At 51.2% G+C, this 22,128-nt stretch overlaps 1 protein-coding gene across 1 annotated transcript in view; it reads right to left on the reverse strand.

The window, feature by feature from the left end:
* The window catches only part of ZNF148 (zinc finger protein 148), a 38,515-nt gene extending 17,243 nt beyond the window's left edge, over positions 1-21,272 (reverse strand). The window contains exon 1 of the mRNA XM_073647545.1: positions 21,026-21,272. The gene's annotated coding sequence lies outside the window, so the exon portion shown is untranslated. The remainder of the gene's footprint in view (positions 1-21,025) is intronic.
* Positions 21,273-22,128: the final 856 nt, after the last annotated feature.

A 22,128-nucleotide genomic window follows, 5' to 3' on the forward strand; every position in this document is an offset into this window, starting at 1 on the left:
AAGCCAAATAGTCAGACCTCACAGTAGTTAATAAAGGACATTTCCGTATCTCTGCTCCTCAGCAACACTTTTCAAGCCTCCTTTTATTTTGCTAGATTGTTAGAAGGGTTAAAATTAAGCAACAATTTTCTCTTACAGAACCTCCTATTTTTTCTGGACCTATTCAGTATTTAAGGGACTTCGAGGGGCCGATGTATCGGAACAAAAACCAAAAATGGTAGAACTTCAATAACTTCCCCCTCAATTATTCTAAACGGCTTTCAGGAATTTTTTTTAACCCCTCAAGAGCTTCACAGGAATTAAGTAAGGCACAGTGGAATGAAAACTAACTTTTTTTTCTGCTAAAATATTGATTAATAGCCACAAATCTTTCATTATTATTATTTTTTTTTTTGCAGGAATTATTATGAGATTTCCTATCCCTCGCTGTTGGGAGCTGCAGTGCGGCCGGGCTGAGCGGGAGACGGGGTGACGTCTGGAAGGAGCCAGAACAGCAAAAAAACACAAAAGTGACCACATATTGGAAATTGCAGCTCTCAATGAAGGCATCTACGGCTGCAGGGACGGTCTTGGCCCCACAAATGTTCTCACTTTGTGGCTTCCACTTTAAGCTTTTTTTTTTTCTGGAAAATTGCAAATCTGCCAGATAATTGTCAGTACCTTGTGCCCCAATTCAGTGTAACGCCCCCATACAGCATTGTGTCCCCATACAGAGTACAGCCCCCATACAGCATTGTGTCCCCATACAGTGTAACGCCCCCATACAGCATTGTGTCCCCATACAGAGTAGAGCCCCCATACAGCATTGTGTCCCCATACAGAGTAGAGCCCCCATACAGCATTGTGTCTCCATACAGTGTAGAGCCCCCATACAGCATTGTGTCCCCATACAGTGTAACGCCCCCATACAGCATTGTGTCCCCATACAGAGTAGAGCCCCCATACAGCATTGTGTCCCCATACAGAGTAGAGCCCCCATACAGCATTGTGTCCCCATACAGAGTAGCGCCCCCATACAGCATTGTGTCCCCATACAGTGTAACGCCCCCATACAGCATTGTGTCCCCATACAGTGTAGCGCCTCCATACATTGTAGTGTCCCATACAGTGTAGCGCCTCCATACATTGTAGTGTCCCATACAGTAGCGCCCCCATACATTGTAGTGTCCCACACAGTGTAGCGCCCCCATACATTGTAGTGTCCCACACAGTGTAGCGCCCCCATACATTGTAGCGTCCCATACAGTGTAGCGCCTCCATACATTGTAGTGTCCCATACAGTGTAGCGCCCCCATACATCGTAGTGTCCCACACAGTGTAGCGCCTCCATACATCGTAGTGTCCCATACAGTGTAGTGTCCCATACAGTGTAGCGCCCCCATACATTGTAGTGTCCCACACAGTGTAGCGCCCCCATACATCGTAGTGTCCCACACAGTGTAGCGCCCCCATACATTGTAGCGTCCCACACAGTGTAGCGCTCCCATACATTGTAGTGTCCCACACAGTGTAGCGCCCCCATACATTGTAGCGTCCCATACAGTGTAGCGCCTCCATACATTGTAGTGTCCCATACAGTGTAGCGCCCCCATACATCGTAGTGTCCCACACAGTGTAGCGCCTCCATACATCGTAGTGTCCCATACAGTGTAGCGCCCCCATACATCGTAGTGTCCCACACAGTGTAGCGCCTCCATACATTGTAGTGTCCCATACAGTGTAGCGCCCCCATACATCGTAGTGTCCCACACAGTGTAGCGCCTCCATACATTGTAGTGTCCCACACAGTGTAGCGCCCCCATACATTGTAGTGTCCCACACAGTGTAGTGTCCCATACATTGTAGTGTCCCACACAGTGTAGCGCCTCCATACATCGTAGTGTCCCATACAGTGTAGAGCCCCCATACATCGTAGTGTCCCATACATTGTAGTGTCCCATACAGTGTAGCGCCTCCATACATCACAGTGTCCCACACAGTGTAGCGCCCCCATATATTGTAGTGTCCCATACAGTGTAGCGCCTCCATACATCGCAGTGTCCCACACAGTGTAGCGCCCCCATATATTGTAGTGTCCCATACAGTGTAGCGCCCCCATACATCGTAGTGTCCCACACAGTGTAGCGCCTCCATACATTGTAGTGGTCCACACAGTGTAGCGCCCCAATACATTGTAGTGTCCCACACAGTGTAGTGCCCCCATACATTGTAGTGTCCCATACAGTGTAGCGCCCCCATACATCGTAGTGTCCCATACAGTGTAGAGCCCCCATACATCGTAGTGTCCCATACAGTGTAGCGCCCCAATACATTGTAGTGTCCCACACAGTGTAGTGCCCCCATACATTGTAGTGTCCCATACAGTGTAGCGCCCCCATACATCGTAGTGTCCCATACAGTGTAGAGCCCCCATACAACGTAGTGTCCCATACAGTGTAGAGCCCCCATACATCGTAGTGTCCCATACATTGTAGTGTCCCATACAGTGTAGTGTCCCATACAGTGTAGCGCCTCCATACATCGCAGTGTCCCACACAGTGTAGCGCCCCCATATATTGTAGTGTCCCATACAGTGTAGCGCCCCCATACATTGTAGTGTCCCATACAGTGTAGCGCCCCCATACATCGTAGTGTCCCACACAGTAGTGTCCCCATACATCGTAGTGTCCCATACAGTGTAGCGCCTCCATACATTGTAGTGTCCCATACAGTGTAGCGCCCCCATACATTGTAGTGTCCCACACAGTGTAGCGCCCCCATACATTGTAGTGTCCCACACAGTGTAGCGCCCCCATACATTGCAGCGTCCCATACAGTGTAGCGCCCCCATACATTGTAGCGTCCCACACAGTGTAGCGCTCCCATACATTGTAGTGTCCCACACAGTGTAGCGCCCCCATACATTGTAGTGTCCCACACAGTGTAGCGCCCCCATACATTGTAGCGTCCCATACAGTGTAGCGCCTCCATACATTGTAGTGTCCCATACAGTGTAGCGCCCCCATACATCGTAGTGTCCCACACAGTGTAGCGCCTCCATACATTGTAGTGTCCCACACAGTGTAGCGCTCCCATACATTGTAGTGTCCCACACAGTGTAGCGCCCCCATACATTGTAGCGTCCCATACAGTGTAGCGCCCCCATACATCGTAGTGTCCCACACAGTGTAGCGCTCCCATACATTGTAGTGTCCCACACAGTGTAGCGCCCCCATACATTGTAGCGTCCCATACAGTGTAGCGCCCCCATACATCGTAGTGTCCCACACAGTGTAGCGCTCCCATACATTGTAGTGTCCCACACAGTGTAGCGCCCCCATACATTGTAGCGTCCCACACAGTGTAGCGCCTCCATACATTGTAGTGTCCCATACAGTGTAGCGCCCCCATACATCGTAGTGTCCCACACAGTGTAGCGCCTCCATACATCGTAGTGTCCCACACAGTGTAGCGCCCCCATACATCGTAGTGTCCCATACATCGTAGTGTCCCATACATTGTAGTGTCCCATACAGTGTAGCGCCTCCATACAGTGTAGTGTCCCATACATTGTAGTGTCCCATACAGTGTAGCGCCCCCATACATGTAGTGTCCCACACAGTGTAGCGCCTCCATACATCGCAGTGTCCCACACAGTGTAGCGCCCCCATATATTGTAGTGTCCCATACAGTGTAGCGCCCCCATACATCGTAGTGTCCCATACAGTGTAGAGCCCCCATACATCGTAGTGTCCCATACATTGTAGTGTCCCATACAGTGTAGCGCCTCCATACATCGCAGTGTCCCACACAGTGTAGCGCCCCCATATATTGTAGTGTCCCATACAGTGTAGCGCCCCCATACATCGTAGTGTCCCACACAGTGTAGCGCCTCCATACATTGTAGTGGTCCACACAGTGTAGCGCCCCAATACATTGTAGTGTCCCACACAGTGTAGTGCCCCCATACATTGTAGTGTCCCATACAGTGTAGCGCCCCCATACATCGTAGTGTCCCATACAGTGTAGCGCCCCCATACATCGTAGTGTCCCATACAGTGTAGAGCCCCCATACATCGTAGTGTCCCATACATTGTAGTGTCCCATACAGTGTAGCGCCTCCATACATCGCAGTGTCCCACACAGTGTAGCGCCCCCATATATTGTAGTGTCCCATACAGTGTAGCGCCCCCATACATTGTAGTGTCCCATACAGTGTAGCGCCCCCATACATTGTAGTGTCCCATACAGTGTAGCGCCCCCATATATTGTAGTGTCCCATACAGTGTAGCGCCTCCATACATTGTAGTGTCCCACACAGTGTAGCGCCCCCATACATTGTAGTGTCCCACACAGTGTAGGGCCCCCATATATTGTAGTGTCCCATACAGTGTAGCGCCCCCATACATCGTAGTGTCCCATACATTGTAGTGTCCCATACAGTGTAGCGCCTCCATACATCGCAGTGTCCCACACAGTGTAGCGCCCCCATATATTGTAGTGTCCCATACAGTGTAGCGCCCCCATACATTGTAGTGTCCCATACAGTGTAGCGCCCCATACATTGTAGTGTCCCATACAGTGTAGCGCCCCCATACATCGTAGTGTCCCACACAGTGTAGCGCCCCCATACACTGTAGTGTCCCACACAGTGTAGTGTCCCCATACATCGTAGTGTCCCACACAGTGTAGCGCCCCCATACATCGTAGTGTCCCACACAGTGTAGCGCCCCCATACATCGTAGTGTCCCACACAGTGTAGCGCCCCCATACATCGTAGTGTCCCACACAGTAGTGTCCCATACAGTGTAGCGCCCCCATACATCGTAGTGTCCCACACAGTGTAGCGCCCCCATACATTGTAGTGTCCCACACAGTGTAGCGCCCCCATACATTGTAGTGTCCCACACAGTGTAGCGCCCCCATACATTGTAGCGTCCCATACAGTGTAGCGCCTCCATACATTGTAGTGTCCCATACAGTGTAGCGCCCCCATACATCGTAGTGTCCCACACAGTGTAGCGCCTCCATACATCGTAGTGTCCCATACAGTGTAGTGTCCCATACAGTGTAGCGCCCCCATACATTGTAGTGTCCCACACAGTGTAGCGCCCCCATACATCGTAGTGTCCCACACAGTGTAGCGCCCCCATACATTGTAGCGTCCCACACAGTGTAGCGCTCCCATACATTGTAGTGTCCCACACAGTGTAGCGCCCCCATACACTGTAGCGTCCCATACAGTGTAGCGCCTCCATACATTGTAGTGTCCCATACAGTGTAGCGCCCCCATACATCGTAGTGTCCCACACAGTGTAGCGCCTCCATACATCGTAGTGTCCCATACAGTGTAGCGCCCCCATACATCGTAGTGTCCCACACAGTGTAGCGCCTCCATACATTGTAGTGTCCCATACAGTGTAGCGCCCCCATACATCGTAGTGTCCCACACAGTGTAGCGCCTCCATACATTGTAGTGTCCCACACAGTGTAGCGCCCCCATACATTGTAGTGTCCCACACAGTGTAGTGTCCCATACATTGTAGTGTCCCATACAGTGTAGCGCCTCCATACATCGCAGTGTCCCACACAGTGTAGCGCCTCCATACATCGTAGTGTCCCATACAGTGTAGAGCCCCCATACATCGTAGTGTCCCATACATTGTAGTGTCCCATACAGTGTAGCGCCTCCATACATCGCAGTGTCCCACACAGTGTAGCGCCCCCATATATTGTAGTGTCCCATACAGTGTAGCGCCTCCATACATCGCAGTGTCCCACACAGTGTAGCGCCCCCATATATTGTAGTGTCCCATACAGTGTAGCGCCCCCATACATCGTAGTGTCCCACACAGTGTAGCGCCTCCATACATTGTAGTGTCCCACACAGTGTAGCGCCTCCATACATTGTAGTGGTCCACACAGTGTAGCGCCCCAATACATTGTAGTGTCCCACACAGTGTAGTGCCCCCATACATTGTAGTGTCCCATACAGTGTAGCGCCCCCATACATCGTAGTGTCCCATACAGTGTAGAGCCCCCATACATCGTAGTGTCCCATACAGTGTAGCGCCCCAATACATTGTAGTGTCCCACACAGTGTAGTGCCCCCATACATTGTAGTGTCCCATACAGTGTAGCGCCCCCATACATCGTAGTGTCCCATACAGTGTAGAGCCCCCATACAACGTAGTGTCCCATACAGTGTAGAGCCCCCATACATCGTAGTGTCCCATACATTGTAGTGTCCCATACAGTGTAGTGTCCCATACAGTGTAGCGCCTCCATACATCGCAGTGTCCCACACAGTGTAGCGCCCCCATATATTGTAGTGTCCCATACAGTGTAGCGCCCCCATACATTGTAGTGTCCCATACAGTGTAGCGCCCCCATACATCGTAGTGTCCCACACAGTAGTGTCCCACACAGTGTAGCGCCCCCATACATCGTAGTGTCCCATACAGTGTAGCGCCTCCATACATTGTAGTGTCCCATACAGTGTAGCGCCCCCATACATTGTAGTGTCCCACACAGTGTAGCGCCCCCATACATTGTAGTGTCCCACACAGTGTAGCGCCCCCATACATTGCAGCGTCCCATACAGTGTAGCGCCCCCATACATTGTAGCGTCCCACACAGTGTAGCGCTCCCATACATTGTAGTGTCCCACACAGTGTAGCGCCCCCATACATTGTAGTGTCCCACACAGTGTAGCGCCCCCATACATTGTAGCGTCCCATACAGTGTAGCGCCTCCATACATTGTAGTGTCCCATACAGTGTAGCGCCCCCATACATCGTAGTGTCCCACACAGTGTAGCGCCTCCATACATTGTAGTGTCCCACACAGTGTAGCGCTCCCATACATTGTAGTGTCCCACACAGTGTAGCGCCCCCATACATTGTAGCGTCCCATACAGTGTAGCGCCCCCATACATCGTAGTGTCCCACACAGTGTAGCGCTCCCATACATTGTAGTGTCCCACACAGTGTAGCGCCCCCATACATTGTAGCGTCCCATACAGTGTAGCGCCCCCATACATCGTAGTGTCCCACACAGTGTAGCGCTCCCATACATTGTAGTGTCCCACACAGTGTAGCGCCCCCATACATTGTAGCGTCCCACACAGTGTAGCGCCTCCATACATTGTAGTGTCCCATACAGTGTAGCGCCCCCATACATCGTAGTGTCCCACACAGTGTAGCGCCTCCATACATCGTAGTGTCCCACACAGTGTAGCGCCTCCATACATTGTAGTGTCCCACACAGTGTAGCGCCCCCATACATCGTAGTGTCCCATACATCGTAGTGTCCCATACATTGTAGTGTCCCATACAGTGTAGCGCCTCCATACAGTGTAGTGTCCCATACATTGTAGTGTCCCATACAGTGTAGCGCCCCCATACATGTAGTGTCCCACACAGTGTAGCGCCTCCATACATCGCAGTGTCCCACACAGTGTAGCGCCCCCATATATTGTAGTGTCCCATACAGTGTAGCGCCCCCATACATCGTAGTGTCCCATACAGTGTAGAGCCCCCATACATCGTAGTGTCCCATACATTGTAGTGTCCCATACAGTGTAGCGCCTCCATACATCGCAGTGTCCCACACAGTGTAGCGCCCCCATATATTGTAGTGTCCCATACAGTGTAGCGCCCCCATACATTGTAGTGTCCCATACAGTGTAGCGCCCCCATACATTGTAGTGTCCCATACAGTGTAGCGCCCCCATATATTGTAGTGTCCCATACAGTGTAGCGCCCCCATACATTGTAGTGTCCCATACAGTGTAGCGCCCCCATACATTGTAGTGTCCCATACAGTGTAGCGCCCCCATATATTGTAGTGTCCCACACAGTGTAGCGCCCCAATACATTGTAGTGTCCCACACAGTGTAGGGCCCCCATATATTGTAGTGTCCCATACAGTGTAGCGCCCCCATACATCGTAGTGTCCCATACATTGTAGTGTCCCATACAGTGTAGCGCCTCCATACATCGCAGTGTCCCACACAGTGTAGCGCCCCCATATATTGTAGTGTCCCATACAGTGTAGCGCCCCCATACATTGTAGTGTCCCATACAGTGTAGCGCCCCATACATTGTAGTGTCCCATACAGTGTAGCGCCCCCATACATCGTAGTGTCCCATACATCGTAGTGTCCCACACAGTGTAGCGCCCCCATACACTGTAGTGTCCCACACAGTGTAGTGTCCCCATACATTGTAGTGTCCCACACAGTGTAGGGCCCCCATACATCGTAGTGTCCCACACAGTGTAGCGCCCCCATACAACGTAGTGTCCCACACAGTGTAGCGCCCCCATACATCGTAGTGTCCCACACAGTGTAGCGCCCCCATACATCGTAGTGTCCCACACAGTGTAGCGCCCCCATACATCGTAGTGTCCCACACAGTGTAGCGCCCCCATACATCGTAGTGTCCCACACAGTAGTGTCCCATACAGTGTAGCGCCCCCATACATCGTAGTGTCCCACACAGTGTAGCGCCCCCATACATTGTAGTGTCCCACACAGTGTAGCGCCTCCATACATCGTAGTGTGCCACAGTGTAGCGCCCCCATACATTGTAGTGTCCCATACAGTGTAGCGCCCCATACATTGTAGTGTCCCATACAGTGTAGCGCCCCCATACATTGTAGTGTCCCATACAGTGTAGCGCCCCCATAAATCGTAGTGTCCCACACAGTGTAACACCCCCATACATTGTAGTGTCCCACAGTGTAGCGCCCGCATACATTGTAGTGTCCCATACAGTGTAGCGCCCCATACATTGTAGTGTCCCATACAGTGTAGCGCCCCCATACATCGTAGTGTCCCATACATCGTAGTGTCCCACACAGTGTAGCGCCCCCATACACTGTAGTGTCCCACACAGTGTAGTGTCCCCATACATTGTAGTGTCCCACACAGTGTAGCGCCCCCATACATTGTAGCGCCCCCATACATCGTAGTGTCCCACACAGTGTAGCGCCCCCATACATCGTAGTGTCCCACACAGTAGTGTCCCATACAGTGTAGCGCCCCATACATCGTAGTGTCCCACACAGTGTAGCGCCCCCATACATTGTAGCGCCCCCATACATCGTAGTGTCCCACACAGTGTAGCGCCCCCATACATCGTAGTGTCCCACACAGTAGTGTCCCATACATCGTAGTGTCCCACACAGTGTAGCGCCCCCATACATCGTAGTGTCCCACACAGTAGTGTCCCATACATCGTAGTGTCCCACACAGTGTAGCGCCCCCATGCATCGTAGTGTCCCACACAGTAGTGTCCCATACAGTGTAGCGCCTCCATACATTGTAGTGTCCCACACAGTGTAGCGCCTCCATACATTGTAGTGTCCCACACAGTGTAGCGCCTCCATACATTGCAGTGTCCCACACAGTGTAGCGCCTCCATACATTGTAGTGTCCCACACAGTGTAGCGCCCCCATACATTGTAGTGTCCCACACAGTGTAGCGCCCCCATACATCGTAGTGTCCCATACAGTGTAGCGCCCCCATACATTGTAGTGTCCCATACAGTGTAGCGCCCCCATACATTGTATCACCCCATACAGTGTAGCGCCTCCATACATCGTAGTGTCCCACACAGTGTAGCGCCCCATACATCGTAGTGTCCCACACAGTGTAGCGCCCCCATACATAATAGTGTCCCACACAGTAGTGTCCCATACAGTGTAGCGCCCCCATACATTGTAGTGTCCCATACAGTGTAGCGCCTCCATACATTGTAGTGTCCCACACAGTGTAGCGCCCCCATACATTGTAGTGTCCCACACAGTGTAGCGCCCCCATACATTGTAGTGTCCCACACAGTGTAGCGCCTCCATACATTGTAGTGTCCCACACAGTGTAGCGCCCCCATACATTGTAGTGTCCCACACAGTGTAGCGCCTCCATACATTGTAGTGTCCCACACAGTGTAGCGCCTCCATACATTGTAGTGTCCCACACAGTGTAGCGCCTCCATACATTGTAGTGTCCCACACAGTGTAGCGCCTCCATACATTGTAGTGTCCCACACAGTGTAGCGCCCCCATACATTGCAGTGTCCCACACAGTGTAGCGCCTCCATACATTGTAGTGTCCCACACAGTGTAGCGCCCCCATACATTGTAGTGTCCCACACAGTGTAGCGCCCCCATACATCGTAGTGTCCCACACAGTAGTGTCCCATACAGTGTAGCGCCCCCATACATTGTAGTGTCCCATACAGTGTAGCGCCTCCATACATTGTAGTGTCCCACACAGTGTAGCGCCTCCATACATTGTAGTGTCCCACACAGTGTAGCGCCTCCATACATTGTAGTGTCCCACACAGTGTAGCGCCCCCATATATTGTAGTGTCCCACACAGTGTAGCGCCTCCATACATTGCAGTGTCCCACACAGTGTAGCGCCTCCATACATTGTAGTGTCCCACACAGTGTAGCGCCCCCATACATCGTAGTGTCCCACACAGTGTAGCGCCCCCATACATCGTAGTGTCCCACACAGTGTAGCGCCCCCATACATCGTAGTGTCCCACACAGTGTAGCGCCCCCATACATCGTAGTGTCCCACACAGTGTAGCGCCCCCATACATCGTAGTGTCCCATACAGTGTAGCGCCCCCATACATTGCAGTGTCCCACACAGTGTAGCGCCCCCATACATTGTGCCCCCACACATTGTGCCCCCACAGTGTAGCGCCCCCATACATTGTAGCGCCCCCATACATCGTAGTGTCCCATACAGTGTAGCGCCCCCATACATCGTAGTGTCCCATACAGTGTAGCGCCCCCATACTTCGTAGTGTCCCATACATCGTAGTGTCCCATACAGTGTAGCGCCCCCATACATTGTGCCCCCACAGTGTAGCGCCCCCATACATTGTGCCCCCACAGTGTAGCGCCCCCATACATTGTGCCCCCACAGTGTAGCGCCCCCATACATTGTATCACCCCATACAGTGTAGCGCCCCCATACATTGTATCACCCCATACATTGTGCCCCCACAGTGTAGTGCCTCCATACATTGTATCACCCCATACATTGTGCCCAGCTCGTGATTCTGGTGACATGCACCCTGTAAATTGTTACGAGCACTCTCCCCACTACAATAATGCTAAACATGGAGATTCTATCTGCGGTTTAGGCACAAATGGACTCAGAATGAAGGGGGCATTGGGAGCGCAGATTTCAGTGGATTTTATTTGGGGAAAGTGGGGGATGGGAGCCAGGTCATGTGTCCTCCTAGTAATGTGGAAACCCCCTATATCTCCACTGACAGATGATGACCTGAGTGGGGTCTTGTTGTTTGTGGGATAAGTTGAAGCTTTTATTGATGACATTTCTGGGTTACAGAACATGTTTTTCTCACTTTCAGTAAAAGTCTAGAATCACATTTATCCTGTTCTCTATGCTTGAGCACTTACATCGGGGTTTCTATCTAAACCCCCAAAACTGTGATAAAAAAGAAACCCCCGGTGGAAGCCCTGACTATAATGAGGCGGATGAAGCCACTTTGGCCCCGGTCTCGGTGGTGTCTGACTTTTGACTCATGCACATGACTGAAGTTGACAACCCATTTTGGCGATAAAATGACGGGGGCTCAGTGGGAACAGAGGCCAGACGTACCAGAGACCCCATCTGCCTGACTGTAGCGAGTGCTTCTGCCGGGGGGTTACCTGAATCATGTTTTCAGGGATTTGCACAGAAGTCCCGATGTAAGCACTCAGCGAAGAGCGCAGGATAAATGAGAAGCGACTCGGACTCCCGCAGCCTTGAGCTCTGCGCACATGGTCAGTATCTGAAGCAGAAAAATCTGTTGCAAATCCTGATGTGTTGGCAGGAAAAATGCTGAGTGAGAATACGCGCGTGTTGCCGTTTGTGATGTGTTTTTTTATTTAATAATAATAATTTTTATTTCTATAGCGCCAACATATTCGGCAGCACTTTACATTTTAGAGGGGACTTGTACAGACAATAAAAGACATTACAGAATAACAATAATCATATAAATCACCAGATACCAGGAGGAGCGAGGACCCCGCTGCTCGAAAGCTACAATCTATGAGGAAATAGGGGGGACACGAATGGTGGAGGGTAACAATTGCTTGTATTATACGGTCAACCATCAATGTAATAAAAAGGGTAATCACATAACGCTGCATGAACCAGTCACCAACCAGAATGTGAACAAGTAGACAACATGGGGGTGTGAACAGATGATACGAGGGTCCTGATTTGGAAGGAAGTTTTGTATGGCAGGTGGGGGGGGATAGTTAGATAAGTGAGGCGATAGGCCAGTCTAAAGAAATGGGTTTTTAGGCCACGCTTAAAACTGTGGGTATTGGGGATTAATCTAAGAGTCCTGGTTAGTGCTTTCCAAAGAATTGGCGCAGCACATGAGAAGTTTTGGAGATGGGAGTGGGAGGTCCGGATTATTGAGGATGTTAATCTTGGGTCATTAGCAGAACGGAGGGCACGTGTAGGGTGGTAGACAGACGAGGGAGGAGATGTAGGGGGGTACTGAAGCATGGAGCGCTTTGTGGTGAGGGTGATGAGTTTATATTGAACTCTATATTGGATGGGCAACCAGTGCAACGACTGGCACAGGGTGGAGGCATTGGTGTATTGGTTGGCGAGGAATATGATGCTGGCTGCTGCGTTCAGGATGGATTGGAGAGGGGAGAGTTTAGTAAGAGGGAGACCGATAAGTAGAGAGTTACAATAGTCCAGACGAGAATGAATAAGAGCGACAGTAAGAGTTTTTGCAGAGTCATAGGTAAGAAACGATCGAATTCTAGAGATGATTTTGAGGTGTAGAGGACACGAGCGAGTAATTGGATCTGGGGAGAGAAGGAAAGATCTGAATCAAGTATGACCCCAAGACAGCGGGCTTGTTGCTGCAGGGGAGTAATGGTGGAGCCACACACGGAGATGGCAATATTGGGCACAGGTAGGTTAGTGGAGGGAGGAAATACAAGAAGTTCAGTTTTTGATGGGTTCAGTTTCAGATAGACGGAGGACATAATGTTAGAGACAGCGGAAAGACAATCACTGGTGTTTTGTAGTAATGCAGGGGTGAGGTTAGGAGACGATGTGTATAATTGGGTATTTCTAATGTGTTTTCCCCATTCATTAAAAAGGTGGAAAATGCTACAAAAACGCCAAAATGCTTCAGATATGAAACTGCTTCAAATCTGTAAGGAAAAATAAGCAACACAAGGGAGATTTCAGAAATCTCATTCACTTTGCTGGGACAGTAACATAAGGCGTTTTTCATTGCAAACCCGAATGGCAAAAATACAACATGTGAACATAGCCTAATTCTAATTTTTGGGAGGCAGAGAACAAATAAATAACAATTCACAACTTGTTTTTATTTTGATACGACGTTCGGAGTGAAATAAGTGATAAGACGGCTTTATTCTTCAGGTCAATACAATTACAATCATAACAGATTTATAGGACTTTTTATTATTTTGCTACATTTACCCGAATTAAAAATAAAGAAATTAAAAAAAAAAATACACATCTATCTCCACATCCATAAAAGACCGATCTATCAACATATCAAAAAGCACAATAACCCCATCGGAAAACGTTAGAAGGAGAAAAACCAAAAGCTGTAACGCAGAACTGCGATGATTCAGAAGCCGAAAAAAAACAATAAGAGGCGATCAAAATATATCTACCCCAAAGTGGTACCAAGAAAAAAGTCTGGGCACAAAAAAAACATCCCTCGCCCACCACCCAAAACTGAACACGGCACAGATCTTGGAATAGGACGACAAGCACATTTTTTTTTTTGTTCGTAAATTTTTGCCCCCAAGTAAAAAAAAAAACATAATAAAAAAAACCCCAGTGAACGTTTGGTATCACTGTAATCGTACCAACCTGGAGAGTGATAACGTCACTCCTACCGTACAATGAACGCTGTAAAAACAAAACCTGAAACAATGGCAAAATAGAGCTTCTTACATCATTCCTCTGAACTTGGAGTTTCCAGTAAGCCATACGATACAATGAACGATGCCCTTCAAAAGTACAACTTGTCCCGCAAAAAAACAAGCCCTCGTACAGCTATGCCGACAGTAATTAAATAAAAGCTATGGCTCCTGGAAGAAGGGAAGGAAAACAGAAACACGGAAGACGATACCGGCTGAAGAAATAAGAATGGCCGATGACTGTGGCGGATGTAGTCAGTGAGCGGCTTGTGCTCCGCGCCAGGACCTCGAGGAACATTTCTGGAAGAAGCATCACCACTTTCTATGACTTTGGCGGGTGGGTCCCATTCAGCCCTGGCTCCTCTCTTAGCTTCACTAATTTGTGGAAATTTGTGGAAAAGTACCAAAGTCCAACATTTTTGCACAACAAATTTTGAGACTGTTCAAAGTGTTTAAAACCAGTTTTTTTTTGGCATAAACACTTTCATGTATCAGCCCCTGTGGGTCTGTGAAAAATCACTGAAGGCCCATATTGCTATCTGTATGCTGCCTGTTTCTAAAGGGAACTTGTCAGGTTCAATAGCAGCATTAACCTGCAGATATAGGGTTAATCTGAAAGATAATGGCGGTACGAGGTGCCTGGCGGCTGTGCTGAACGTGAGGCACCGGGAGAAAGTGAACTTTATTTCACCCATGAGGCGCCAGCTGTTAGTCATGGAGCACCGTTGAATGAGGCCTAACGTGACACCACCATACAGTATGTGCGGCATTATGTTCCTGGCACGGTTCTATAAGCAGGCTGGTCATTATGGGGTTAATCACATGTACAGGTGCAGGAGTGGATCACCTGCAGCAGATCACAGCCACATGTAAGCATGGGCAGCAATATAGGACGGCCTCTTGATGTAGAAGGGGGGATTTGCGGAGGTTAAAAGTGGCAATGAGAAAATGACAAGGGGCTATGACAACGTCCACCCTGTCAGCCCCAGTGCTGGAGCGCTACAGACACGTGCAATAATGGAGGAGCCATGTGGGATGGCCGCCCCACCACAACCCTGGTCCTACACTCCATCAATGACTTCATGGTCCCAATCCCCCTGTAAAGAAAAGGCACATAACATCCAATCAGCCTCCAGATCTCCTTCCTGGAGAGCGATGTGACTAGTGTCACCTGACGGCTGCAGCCAATGGACGGCCACAGCTAATATATGAGGTCATGGCGGACATCACCCGGCGGCACGTGGCACAAGTCCCATCACTCTCCGGGAACAGCAGGCGAGTAAATACTGATTTTATTCTTATTGGGGGCCCTGAATTGATTAAGCTAAGGTCGTCCAGTGGTGGAAAACCCCTTCAGGGCTTGTTCACACACGTTTTTGCCACGCGTTTTCTGAAGTCTCTGGCTGCTTACTTTTTCCCTTGTGAATTTTAGCCATTGACGCGTTGTTTCTAGTCTGCAGCGTCAATTCTTTGAAGGTTTTTTCACTTATTCAAATAAAATTAAAGCAAAAAAAAAAAAAAAATCGCATCACAAATGTGCATACGATACAGAAAAATCCGCTAAAAATACTCATTGTGTGCACACGTCTTAGGCCACGGCCCCACTGTCAGTATTCGGTCAGTATTTGATCTCAGGAGTGGGTAATAAATGCTGAATTGGTGACTTGTTTCTATTCTACCTTTCCTCTGATTGTTCCTCACCTGGTTTTGGCTCCAACTCCTGAGAAATAATACTGACCGGATACTGACCGGATACTGATAGTGGGGACGTGGCCTTAAGGTTTTATTCCTCCCTATTACAGCTCTAAGGGACCTTTCATTAATTGCTTCTATTCTTTAACTTGTAGTAAAACTACATAACAAAAGACGTTTGATTAATATGTCGCAAATCAAAAAAAAAAATCACTAAAGCCGAGTTCACACAAGCATTTAAGAAATCATCTCTTTTTCGTCCACATGTTTTTTCTCACGGTCATCTGTTTTCACAGCACTCGGAACAAAAATACACTCATGTGAACCAACCCTGATCGAGAGGTCACCACAAAAAGGGCAGAAATGCAAAGGTAAATCGTCCCTAAATGTCCAATAATAAGGATCGTCCGTAATGTATTATCTATTACATGCTAGATCTGCAACCAATCACATTCTCTAGACAGATCACATGACCGACAGAAAAATCTCTGTACCCCCCCCCCCCCCGTTATATAGAGGCTCCTCTCTCCTCCCCCGTTATATAGAGGCTCCTCTCTCCTCCCCCGTTATATAGAGACTCCTCTCCTTCTCCCCCGTTATATAGAGGCTCCTCTCCTCCTCCCCCCGTTATCTAGAGGCTCCTCTCTCCTCCCCCGTTATATAGAGACTCCTCTCCTCCTCCCCCATTATATAAAGGCTTCTCTCCTCACCCCCCCCCCTTAAATATAGAGGCTCTTCTCTTCAAGTCCGTTATATAAGGGGGGGGGGGGGAGAGGAACCTCTATATAATGGGTGGGGGGGGGAGCCTCTATATAACAGGGGAGGAGAGGAACCTCTATATAAAAGGGAGGAGAGGAGCCTCTGTATAACTGGGGAGGAGGAGAGGAGCCTCTGTATAACGGGGAGGGGGAGAGTAAACCTCTATATAACAAGGGAGGAAGAATAGAGGAGCCTCTATATAACAGGGAGGAGGAGAGGAACCTCTATATAACGGGGAGGAGGAGAGGAGTCGTCTCTATAACAAGGGAGGAGGAGGAGAGGAGCCTCTATATAACGGGGAGGAGGAGAGGAGCCTCTGTATAACGGGGGATGAGGAGGAGAGGAGCCTCTATATAACGGGGGATGAGGAGGAGAGGAGCCTCTATATAACGGGGGATGAGGAGGAGAGGAGCCTCTGTATAACGGGGGAGAAGGAGGAGAGGAGCCTCTGTATAACTGGGGATGAGGAGGAGAAGAGCCTCTGTATAACGGAGGAGGAAGAGGAGAGGAGCCTCTGTATAACGGAGGAGGAAGAGGAGAGGAGCCTCTGTATAACGGAGGAGAGGAGCCTCTGTATAACGGAGGAGAGGAGCCTCTGTATAACGGAGGAGAGGAGCCTCTGTATAACGGAGGAGGAGGAGAGGAGCCTCTGTATAACTGGGGAGGAGGAGAGGAGCCTCTGTATAACTGGGGAGGAGAGGAGCCTCTGTATAACTGGGGAGGAGAGGAGCCTCTGTATAACTGGGGATGAGGAGGAGAAGAGCCTCTGTATAACGGAGGAGGAAGAGGAGAGGAGCCTCTGTATAACGGAGGAGGAAGAGGAGAGGAGCCTCTGTATAACGGAGGAGGAAGAGGAGAGGAGCCTCTGTATAACGGAGGAGAGGAGCCTCTGTATAACGGAGGAGAGGAGCCTCTGTATAACGGAGGAGAGGAGCCTCTGTATAACGGAGGAGAGGAGCCTCTGTATAACGGAGGAGGAGGAGAGGAGCCTCTGTATAACGGAGGAGGAGGAGAGGAGCCTCTGTATAACGGAGGAGGAGGAGAGGAGCCTCTGTATAACTGGGGAGGAGGAGAGGAGCCTCTGTATAACTGGGGAGGAGAGGAGCCTCTGTATAACTGGGGAGGAGAGGAGCCTCTGTATAACTGGGGAGGAGAGGAGCCTCTGTATAACTGGGGAGGAGAGGAGCCTCTGTATAACGGAGGAGCAGGAGGAGAGGAGCCTCTATATAACAGGGAGGGGGGAGAGGAACCTCCATATAACAAGGGAGGAAGAAGAGAGGAGCCTCTATATAACGGGGGGGGGGGGTGGGGGGAGGAGGAGAGGAACCTCTATATAACGGGGAGGAGGAGTCGTCTCTATAACTAGGGAGGAAGAAGAGAGGAGCCTCTATATAACGGGAGAGTGGCCCCTATATAATGGGGAAGGAGGAGGAGGAGGAGAGGAGCCTCTGTATAACTGGGAAGGAGGAGAGGAACCTCTGTATAACGGAGGAGAGGAGCTTCTCTATAACGGAGGAGGAGAGGAGCCGTCTCTATAACAAGGGAGGAAGAAGAGAGGAGCCTCTGTATAACGAGAGAGCAGCCTCTATATAACGGGGGAGGAGAGGGAGAGGAGCCTCTGTATAACGGAGGAAAGGAGCCTCTGTATAACGGAGGAGGAGGAGAGGAGCCTCTGTATAACGGAGGAGGGGAGGAGCCTCTGTATAACGGAGGAGGAGGGGAGGAGCCTCTGTATAACGGAGGAGGAGGGGAGGAGCCTCTGTATAACGGAGGAGGAGGGGAGGAGCCTCTGTATAACGGAGGAGGAGGGGAGGAGCCTCTGTATAACGGAGGAGGAGCCTCTGTATAACGGAGGAGGGGAGGAGCCTCTGTATAACGGAGGAGGAGGGGAGGAGCCTCTGTATAACGGAGGAGGAGGGGAGGAGCCTCTGTATAACGGAGGAGGAGGGGAGGAGCCTCTGTATAACGGAGGAGGAGCCTCTGTATAACGGAGGAGGGGAGGAGCCTCTGTATAACGGAGGAGGAGGGGAGGAGCCTCTGTATAACGGAGGAGGGGAGGAGCCTCTGTATAACGGAGGAGGAGGGGAGGAGCCTCTGTATAACGGAGGAGGAGGGGAGGAGCCTCTGTATAACGGAGGAGGAGGGGAGGAGCCTCTGTATAACGGAGGAGGAGGGGAGGAGCCTCTGTATAACGGAGGAGGAGGAGAGGAGCCTCTGTATAACAAGGGAGGAAGGAGAGAGGAGCCTCTATATAACGGGAGGGGGGTGGGGGAGCCTCTATATAAAGGGGAGGAGGAGAGGAACCTCTATATAACGGGGAGGAGGAGAGGAGTCGTCTCTATAACAAGGGAGTAAGAAGAGAGGAGCCCCTATATAACGGGGAAGGAGGAGAGGAGCCTCTGTATAACTGGGGGGGAGGAGGAGGAGGAGAGGAGCCTCTGTATAACTGGGAAGGAGGAGGAGCCTCTGTATAACGGAGGAGGAGAGGAGCCTCTGTATAACGGAACTGGGCAGCACGGTGGCTCAGTGGTTAGTACATGGTGGCTCAGTGGTTAGCACTGCAGCCTTGCAGAGCTGGGGTCCTGGGTTCAAATCTCACCAAGGATAAGATCTGCAAGGAGTTTGTACGTTCTCCCCATGTTTGTGTGGGCTTCCTCCGGGTTCTCGGGTTTCCTCCCATGCTCCAAAAGACTGATAGGAAATGATTGTGAGCCCCAGTGAGGACAGGGGCGATAATGTCTGTAAAATTGTCTGAATTGTAAAGCGCTGCGGAATATGTTTAAGCTATATAAATAAAATTATTATTAGATTATTATTATAGAGGAGCCCCTATATTACAGAGGAGGAGGAAGAGAAGAGCCTCTATATAAACGGAGGAGAAGGAGAGGAGCTCTATATAATGGGGGAGGAGAGGGAGCGGAGCCTCTATATGACGGGGGAGGAGAGGGAGAGGAGCCTCTATATAACGGGGGAGGAGAGGGAGAGGAGCCTCTATATAACGGGGGAGGAGAGGGAGAGGAGCCTCTATATAAAGGGGGAGGAGAGGGAGAGGAGCCTCTATATAACGGGGGAGGAGAGGGAGAGGAGCCTCTATATAACGGGGGAGGAGAGGAGGAGGAGGAAGAGAGGAGCCTCTATATAACGAGGGAGGAGGAGAGGAGCTGAGGAACCTCTATATAATGGGGGAGGAGGAGAACGAGAGGAGCCTCTATATAACGGGGGAGGAGGAGAAAGAGAGGAGCCTCTATATAATGGAGGGAAGGAGTCTCTACGTAGCGGGAGATGAGGAGGAAAAGAGGAGCTTCTATATAACGAGGGAGGAGAAGGAGAGGAGATTCTATATAAACGGGGGAGGAGAAGGAGAGGAGCCTCTATATAACGGGGGAGGAGTAGGAGAGGAGCCTCTATATAACGGAGGTGGAGGAGAGGAACCTCTATATAATGGGGGAGGAGGCGGCTCCTCTCCTTCTCCTCCTTCCCCGTTATATAGAGGCTCCCCTCCTCCTCCTTCCCCGTTATATAGAGGCTCCTCTCCTCCTACGTTATATAGAGGCTCCTCTCCTCCTCCTTCCCCGTTATATAGAGGCTCCTCTCCTTCTCCCCCGTTATATAGAGGCTCCTCTCCTTCTCCCCCGTTATATAGAGGCTCCTCTCCTCCCCCTGTTATCTAGGAGGCTCCTCTCCTCCTCCCCCCGTTATCTAGGAGGCTCCTCTCCTCCCCCGTTATACAGAGGCTCCTCTCCTTCTCCCCCGTTATATAGAGGCTCCTCTCCTTCTCCCCCGTTATATAGAGGCTCCTCTCCTCCTCCCCCGTTATATAGAGGCTCCTCTCCTCCTCCCCCCGTTATATAGAGGCTCCTCTCCTCCTCCCCCTCCCCCGTTATATAGAGGCTCCTCTCCTCCTTCTCCCCCCCCGTTTATATAGAGGCTCCTCTTGTTCTCCTCCTCCCCCGTTATATAGAGTTTCCTCTCCTCCTCCCCCGGTTATATAGAGGCTCCTCTCCTTCTCCTCCTTCCCCGTTATATAGAGGCTCCTCTCCTTCCCCGTTATATAGAGGCTCCTCTCCTTCTCCTCCCCCGTTATATAGAGGCTCCTCTCCTCCTCCCCTGTTATATAGAGGCTCCTCTTCTCCCCGTTATATAGAGGCTCCTCTCGTTCTCCTCCTCCCCCGTTATATAGAGGTTCCTCTCCTCCTCCCCCGTTATATAGAGGTTCCTCTTCTCCCCCGTTATATAGAGGCTCCTCTCCTTCTCCTCCTTCCCCGTTATATAGAGGTTCCTCTCCTCCTCCCCCGTTATACAGAGGTTCCTCTCCTTCTCCCCCGTTATACAGAGGTTCCTCTCCTTCTCCCCCGTTATATAGAGGCTCCTCTCCTCCGTTATATAGAAGCTCCTCTCCTCCTCCTCCCCCCGTTATATAGAGGCTCCGCTCCTGTAGACACTTCCCCCTCCCCCACCACCGGTCTCGGGTGTTTGGCCCCGCCTCCCCCGGTCTCTGGCTCCTCCCCCAGCCCCGGTTCCGGTGCGCGCGGCCTGCTGCTTCCTCAGAGCTCCGGACTTTCCTGAGTTTCCCCCGGACCTGAGGCCTCTCCGTTCTTCTGCCTGTATTTGGGCTCTATTCCTGCACTAACCCGCATTCTCCTGAGTCCCGGGCCGGTCCAACCGGTGTCAGCGGCGGCTTCTTCCTCCTCCCCCACCGGAACCGGAGACTGGGCGGCCCCGTGCAATGCATGCCGGGGGAAGAGGGCGGGACGGCCCTGTGTGTACGACGTATAACGCACAACACGCGCTCTATGCTGCACACGGCAGCGCCATCACTGAGCGCGCACGGTACAGAGCTCAGAACCGGCGGGAAATCGCCTCACAGGAGACGCAGCCAATCAAAGATCAGCTTTCATTTCTTCTCTCAGTGACGTTATGGAAAAGGTGATCTGATTGGCTGCCGCGGGTGGCGCGTTCTCTCAGTCTCGGGGCAGATATAATGGCGGGAGTCCCCTCAGCGCAGAATCTGAGGTGAATTTTTGTCACTGACGGCGCCATGGTCAGATGGTTGACAGGAATCTGCGGTCACCATGGCCTTCATCACACCGGCTCCACATAACACAGCGATCCTGTCACACCGTGTGGTGATCTCCACCGATATGTCCCCTGCCTCCATCGCTGAGGAACAGAAAATGGCGACTGAACCAGCGGCGTACGAGGCCTGTGGAGGCGAAAGGCGCAGCACATGGCGGTGTGACCGCGGCGGAGTCAGTGTGACCGGTGATATATGTGCGCAGCACCGCTGTACGGCCGGGTAACGGGGCGGCTGGAGCCGGTCGCGGTTCACTGAGGACGTGGACTCGTGATTTGTCCAGAAGACGACCACTCACCCGTAAGAACGAAGAGCAGCGCCGATCTGCCGCTATTATATCCTGCTGCCATGTCACAGACTGAAGAAGGCTGCCTCGTGGATTACTGCCGCCGCCCCGTGTGCCACGACGATACTGGACGGGCGTCAGCCGGGGCACGGGGAGCCATCGGTGAAAGCGGACACTGCGCTGTGATGATACTGGACGGGCGTCAGCCGGGGCACGGGGAGCCATCGGTGAAAGCGGACACTGCGCTGTGATTGTACTGGACGGGCGTCAGCCGGGGCACGGGGAGCCATCGATGGAAGCGGACACTGCTGCCGTGACTATACTGGACGGGCGTCAGCCGGGGTACGGGGAGCCATCGGTGAAAGGGGACACTG

This window comes from Phyllobates terribilis, unplaced genomic scaffold (genome assembly GCF_046119375.1).
Source record: "Phyllobates terribilis strain yellow unplaced genomic scaffold, ASM4611937v1 Scaffold_9__5_contigs__length_417890890, whole genome shotgun sequence".
NCBI lineage: Eukaryota > Metazoa > Chordata > Amphibia > Anura > Dendrobatidae > Phyllobates > Phyllobates terribilis.